Genomic DNA, 7,956 nt, shown 5'->3' on the forward strand with positions numbered 1-7,956 from the left:
TCACACTCTCTTTTTCTTGAGGTTTCATTATTTTTTTCTTCCTCAATCTCACTCTCACTCTTTCTTTTTCGCTCAACCTCACTTTTACTCTCTCTTTTTTTTTTTTTTTTTTTTTTTTTTTTTTTTTTTATCAATCTCACTTTCTCTCTTTCTTTTTTGATCAACCTCACTTTTCAACTTCAGTTGGTCCTCATGGACCTGTGTTGGAGTTAAAGGAGCAAGTTTGATTCTTTTTCCATCCTTTTCAAAATTGTACATGTTTCTAAACCCATCATAGATCACTCTCCTATCACACTGCCACGGCCTCCCCAACAAAATATGGCCAGCATGCATAGGCACAACATCACAAAGTACCTCATCCTTGTACCTCCCAATTGAAAAAGAAACTAGCACTTGCTTATTTATCCTAACCTCCCCACAATCATTCAACCACTGCAACTTGTATGGTCTAGGGTGTTTCAAAGTAGGTAAATTCAATTTCTCAACTAAAGTAATGCTAGCAACATTAGTACAACTCCCCCCATCCATAATCATACTACATACCTTGTTGTTGATGTGGCATCTAGTATGAAAAATGTTCTTCTCTCTTTGCTTCTCTGTATCATCCATCTTACTATGTGTATTGATAGCACGCCTGACAACAAGAGACTCACCATATTCCTCATTCTTATACTCATGTTCAATATTGGGCTTACGTCTCCCCCTATCTCCCCCACTTTGCAGAGTTCTAGTCAACGCATCTTGTTGATCCATCTTATCCCTCACTTTCCCCAACTTCAAATTTAATCGCTCAAGTTGTTGTTGCATGGCTTGCAACACAAATGAATTACTTGACATCCCCTTTGGTTATGAGTCACTTTAATGAGACATTGTATGTGCTGCACGAAAAGAATGTTAGTGGAAAAAAGACCTCACACACTCTCCCTTACGTGTTTACACTCAAATAATGGCACTCCACTTGTGTTTCACTCTAAATTGACTTTTTTCTGATAATGATCTCTCACACTCTCTTGCCTTTTACCTCAAGAGTTTTCCCACTCAAGTTCTTTCAGAACTAATTGAACTCAATCAAGACAAAGCAACCTTGTTTAATCCCAACTAGCAATTAGATCCAAGAAACAAGAACAAGAGAAATACGAAAGGAACAACAATGACACGAGAATCAAGGAAATTATATGAGGGAAAGAGTAATTACAAAACAAGACACCAACTAGAAAAAAATGTATTCAGCCCCTTTAAAGATGGCTCAATCAATGCCAAGTCACGTAATTTCATATGGCAAAGTATTTCAAACAACCTATACCCAAAATCCTTTTCTTTCTCTTTTTTTTTTGGATTTTTTTTTCGAATTTTTTTTTTTTGAAATTTTCTTTTCCTTTCTTTTCTTTTCTTTCTTTTCTTTTCTTTTCTTTTCTCAACAATTCAACCACAAACAGGAATATTCAGTTGTGATAATCAAACAATTGAATTCAAACACATACAAATTGACAAGGAAATAAAAGGGAATCAAAGAAACCCTAGAAATTTCAAACCCTAGATGGTGCAAATTTTGGCAGCCCTAGGGAAAAAAAACGAATTTCTGCATCTTTTTTTTTTTTTTTTGCAACCTAGAACAATGAAGCCCTAGAATTAACGATACAATATATAAAAGATAGAATCAGACCTCATTGGAAACCTTGCTCTGAATACCAAATGATGTGAACCCCAATCGACTCGATTTGAGACCCAACAACAATATTGGAAAACAAACCCAAGAAAGCCAGATTCAAGTCTATGGATGGAGGAATCTAGACCCGTTGGGATCTCGTTTCAAGAATCTAGATTATATGAAAATCTAGACCCGTTGAATAACCCGCCTCAAGAACCCAGATTACAAAGGAGGAACGCCACAAAGGTTGTGATTTACCTTTGATAAGCTCAAATGTTCAATCAAGAACAAGAGGAGATAAACTCAACTCACAATGAATAAAATTCATCAATTTCAATAATGTCATTTTTTTCTGAAATGAGGCTACAAGTGCTTTAAATAACAATCCCAAGAGCTTAAGTGAGCCGCGGGTACTGTAGCATGAACAGTGCTCGAACTACAGTACTTCTAAAACCCTAGTTCACTTTAATTAATAACTTTTCAAATATGCCCTTGGCCAAAATACAAGGCCTTCCCAAAAACCTAGTTCATCAGTAATAAGACATATGTGTGGGCTGACATCCTCAAGCCCACTTTTTCTAAACTAATAAGATAAGCTCTTTTAATGAAATAAATAAGTCTTAGGCTTTCAATAACAATAAGCCAAGTCGTGTCTTCCATAGCTTAGATCAAGTGGATCAAAACTGGTTCTCCTTCTTTCAAGTCCACCATGAGTGTTGGGCTCTTGCTAACTTCAACCCAATAGGATTACATCAATTCTTGCATTGCTCCCTTGATCTTCATAGCTCTTAATCTTGTAATTGATTCTTAATACTTGGTCCGCCTTGGGGCCCATCATGTGGGCTACAATTGGAACAATGAAAGAAAAGACGGGTTTCTTCGTTTCAACTCGTCCTGTGCTAGAACTGAGTTACGCAGGTTAAGGTGTGATGTATATTTGACGATATTTCCTGTGAGAAAATGGTGTAAATAGCGTAGGCTAGAGTCCGATTAGTTGCAACGGACATGGAGGTGCACATAGGTGGCGATTGGCGGTGACTTGGGCGTTGGAATGACTTTCCTTGTATGGAAATGTGATGGATCAAGTTTAATCTTCTAATTCACTCGAAGAATGATGGCAAATAGAACAATAAGAGTAATAAGGCCCATATGAAAAAAGAGGAAAAGAATCAAAAAGGAAATTAAGTTTGGAAGATGGTTTAAAGATGAATAATCACTTGTAGTTGATTAATGACCTTAGCTCTAGTTACAAGCTTAACCAGAGCTAGATTAGGGGCGTATGGCACATCTTGGGCTTGAGGGAAACCAATGGTATGGCATATGTGGGCTACAATTGGAAGAATGAAAGAAACGACGGGTTTCTTCGTTTCAATTCGTCCTGTGCTAGAACTGAGTTACGAAGTTTAAGGTGTGATGTATTTGATGATATTTCCCATGAGAAAATGGTGTAAACAGCATAGGCTAGAGTTTGATTAGTTGCTACGCACATAAAGGTGCACCTAGGTGGCAATCGACGGTGACTTTGGCATTGGAGTGACTTTCCTTGTATTGAAATGTGGTGGATGAAGTCTAATCTTCTATTCCACTCTAAGAATGATGAGAAACTACAATAAAAGTATTAACGTCCATATAAAAATGGTGAGAAAGAATTAAGAAGGAAATTAAGCTTGAAACATGGTTTAAAGATGACTAATCACTTGTAAGTTGATTAATGACCTTAACTCCGGTTACAAGCTTAACCAAGGCAATATAAGGGGAGTATGGCACACGTTTTGGGCTTGAGGGAAACCAATGGTTTGGCATCTGTGGGCTAAAATTCGAAGAATGAAAGAAAAGACGGGTTTCTTGGAGTCAATTAGTTCAATGCTAGAACTGAGTTACGACGGTCAAGGTGGGATGTATTTGATTAGATTTCTCTTGAGAAAATGGTGTAAACGGCATAGGCTATAGTCCGGTTAGTTGCAATGCACAAAGAGGTGCACCTAGGTGGCGATTGGCGATGACTTTGGCGTTGGAATGACTTTCCTTGTATTGAAATGTGGTGGATCAAGTCTAATCTTCTAATTCACTCGAAGAATGATGGCAAACAAGACAATAAGAGTAATAAGGCCCATATGAAAAAAGAGAGACAGAATCAAAAAGGATATTAAGTTCAGAAGATGGTTTAAAGATGAATAACCACTTGTAGTTGATTAATGCCCTTAGCTCCAGTTATAAGCTTAACCAAGGCAAGATAAGGGGCGTATGTCACATCTTGGGCATGAAGGAAACTGATGTGAACCCTGATCGACTTGCTTTGAGACCCAACAACAATATTAGAAAAACAAACCCAAGAACGCCAAACTCAAGTCTATGGATGGAGGATTTAGACCCGTTGAGATCTCGTTTCAAGAACCTAGATTATATTATAATGTAGACCCAATGAAATCCTGTCTCAAGAACCCAAATTACAAGGAGGTACGCCACAAAGATTGTGATTTACCTTTGGTTCAAGAGTTCAATTAAGAACAAGAGGAGAAAACTCACTCACAATGAAAATTCAATAAAAAATGTCTTACCTCCTCAAATGAGGCTACAAATGGTTTAAATAAACAATCCCCAAAACCCTAAAAGAAATAGAGCCGCGGGTACTGTAGCATGAATAGTGCCACGCTACATTAAGGTCTAAAACCCTAGTTCAAATAAAATAATAACTTTCCAAATATGCCCTTAGCCAAAATACAAGGCCTTCCCAAAAACCCTAGTTCATTAAAAATAAGACATATGTGTGGGCTGACATCCTCAAGCCCACTTATTCTAAACTAACAAAATAAGCTCTTTTAATGAAATGAAAAAGTCCAAGGCCTTCAATAACAATAGGCCCAAGTCGTGTCTTCCATAGCTTAGATCAAGTGGATCAAAACTGGTTTTCCTTCTTTCAAGCCCATCATGAGTGTCGGGCTCTTGCTAGCTTCATCTCAATTGAATTGTATCAATTCTTGCATTGCTCCCTTGATCTTTGTGGCTCTTAATCTTGTAATTGATCCATAAGACTTGGTCCGCCTTGGGGCCCATTAGAAACCAATGATATGGCATATGTGGGCTACATTTGGAACAATGAACGAAAGGACGGGTTTCTTCGTTTCAATTCGTCCTGTGCTAGAACTGAGTTACGACGGTTAAGGTGTGATGTATTTGATGATATTTCCCGTGAGAAAATGGGGTAAATAGGATAGGCTAGAGTTCGATTTGTTGCAACGCACATAGAGGTGCACCTAGGTGGCGATCGACGGTGACTTTGGCATTGGAGTGACTTTCCTTGTATTGAAATGTGGTGGATCAAGTCTAATCTTCTATTTCGCTCTATCAATGATGGGAAACAACAATAAAAGTATTAACGTCCATATAAAAATGGTGAGAAAGAATTAAGAAGGAAATTAAGCTTGAAACATGGTTTAGAGATGACTAATCACTTGTAAGTTGATTAATGACCTTAACTCCGGTTCCAAGCTTAACCAAGGCAAGATAAGGGGACTATGGCATGTCTTGGGCTTGAGGGAAACCAATGGTTTGGCATCTGTGGGCTAAAATTCGAAGAATGAAAGAAAAGACGGGTTTCTTGGAATCAATTGGTCCTGTGCTAGAACTGAGTTACGAGGGTTAAGGTGTGATGTATTTGACCATATTTCCCCATGAGAAAATGGTGTAAACAGCATAGGCTAGAGTCTGATTAGTTGCAACGGACATGGAGGTGCACATAGGTGGCGATTGGCGGTGAGTTGGGCGTTGGAATGACTTTCCTTGTATTGAAATGTGGTGGATCAAGTCTAATCTTCTAATTCACTCGAAGAATGATGGCAAACAAAACAATAAGAGTAATAAGGCCCATATGAAAAAAGAGAGAAAGAATCAACAAGGAAATTATGTTCGGAAGATGGTTTAAAGATGAATAATCAATTGTAGTTGATTAATGCCCTTAGCTCCAGTTACAAGCTTAACCAAAGCTAGATTAAGGGCGTATGGCACATCTTGGTGTTGAGTGAAACCAATGGTATGACATATGTGGGCTATAATTGGAAGAATAAAAGAAACGACGGGTTTCTTTGTTTCAATTCTTCTTGTGCTAGAACTGAGTTTCGAAGTTTAAGGTGTGATGTATTTGACGATATTTCCTGTGAGAAAATGGTGTAAACAGCATAGGCTAGAGTCTGATTAGTTGCAACGGACATGGAGGTGCACATAGGTGGCAATTGGCGGTGACTTGGGCATTGGAATGACTTTCCTTGTTTTGAAATGTGGTGGATCAAGTCTAATCTTCTAATTCACTTGAAGAATGATGGCAAACAAAACAATAAGAGTAATAAGGCCCATATGAAAAACGAGTGAAAGAATTAAAAAGGAAATTAAGTTCGGAAGACGATTTAAAGATGAATAATCACGTGTAGTTGATTAATGCCCTTAGCTCCAGTTACAAGCTTAACCTAGGCCAGATAAGGGGCGTATGGCACATCTTGGGCATGAGGGAAACCAATGGTATGACATCTATGGGCTAAAGTTCGAAGAATGAAAGAAAAGACAGGTTTCTTAGAGTCAATTCGTCCAATGCTAGAACTGCCAATGTGGGATGTATTTCATGAGATTTTCCTTGAGAAAATGGTGCAAACGGCATAGGCTAGAGTCTGATTAGTTGCAATGCACAAAGAGGTGCACCTAGGTGGCGATTGGCGGTGACTATGGCATTGGAATGACTTTCCTTGTATTGAAATGTGGTCGATCAAGTCTAATTTTGTAATTCACTCGAAGAACGATGCAAAACAAAACAATAAGAGTGATAAAGCCCATATAAAAAAGGAGATTAAGAATTAAAAATGAAATTTAGTTCAGAAGATGGTTTAGAGATGATTAATCACTTGTAAGTTGATTCATGCCCTTAGCTCCAGTTACAAGCTTAACCAAAGCTAGACTAGGGGCGTATGGCACATCTTAGGCTTGAGGGAAACCAATGGTATGATATATGTAGGCTACAATTGGAAGAATGAAAGAAAAGACGAGTTTCTTCATTTCAATTCGTCCTGTGCTAGAACTGAGTCCGAAGGTTAAGGTGTGATGTATTTGACGATATTTCCCGTGAGAAAATGGTGTAAACAGCATAGGCTAGAGTCCGATTAGTTGCAACGGACATGGAGGTGCACATAGGTGGCGATTGGCGGTGAGTTGGGCGTTGGAATGACTTTCCTTGTATTGAAATGTGGTGGATCAAGTCTAATCTTCTAATTCACTCGAAGAATGATGGCAAACAAAACAATAAGAGTAATAAGGCCCATATGAAAAAAGAGTGAAAGAATTAAAAAGGAAATTAAGTTTGGAAGACTGTTTAAAGATGAATAATCACGTGTAGTTAATTAATGCCCTTAGCTCCAGTTACAAGCTTAACCAAGGCCAGATAAGTATGGCACATCTTGGGCATGAGGGAAACCAATGGTATGACATCTGTGGGCTAAAATTTGAAGAATGGAAGAAAAGACGTGTTTCTTAGAGTCAATTCGTCTAATGCTAGAACTGAGTTACGACTGTCAAGGTGGGATGTATTTGATTAGATTTCTCTTGAGAAAATGGTGTAAACGGCATAGGTTATAGTCACCATGGACCGAGGCCAACGTCTCCACCCCCTTAGCCACCTATAATAGGCCCCTTCACCCTCTCATTTCCTCCATACCTCAGCTCCAAGCTTTCTCTTGAGTCTTGGGAGCACTTCTCCCCCTTAGAGAGCAATAGAGTGAAACCGAGTAGGTTCTTGAGAGTTATTGTGTGTTCTTGAGCAAAGTTGTCTTCGAAGCTTTAAGGACTACGAAATTTTTAATTTTTCTTGCTCTTGATCTTAGTTTACATTTCAAGCTTTGTTTTCAAGTGTTGGAGTGAATTTTGATTGAGTTTAGAGAAGATTATCATGCTTAGTTCAAAACCGGGTCATTAAGGAAGGTGTGAGTGTTTAAATGATTTTAAGTGAAAATTTAACTATGGCATGTCTTAAGTATGATTTCATATGATTTGTTACTGACTTAAAATGATTATGGAAGGTTTGATTTTCAATTAAAAGCATGCCATGATAGACTGTAATTCTATCTTGTTTTGATCATCAAAGCATGTATCGGTTTTTAATAAGTTTGAGATTAAGGATTATTAACCATGATTAAGTGTTGGGATGAGCTTTAACGACTTTAACGATTGTTTGTGATTAAAGGACATTTCATATGCATACATTCATTGGGATCAATAGTTGAAAACACACCTAGGCATCAACTAAAGTACAAGCCACGGGTTGGGACTAT

Source organism: Carya illinoinensis, chromosome 1 (genome assembly GCF_018687715.1).
Source record: "Carya illinoinensis cultivar Pawnee chromosome 1, C.illinoinensisPawnee_v1, whole genome shotgun sequence".
NCBI lineage: Eukaryota > Viridiplantae > Streptophyta > Magnoliopsida > Fagales > Juglandaceae > Carya > Carya illinoinensis.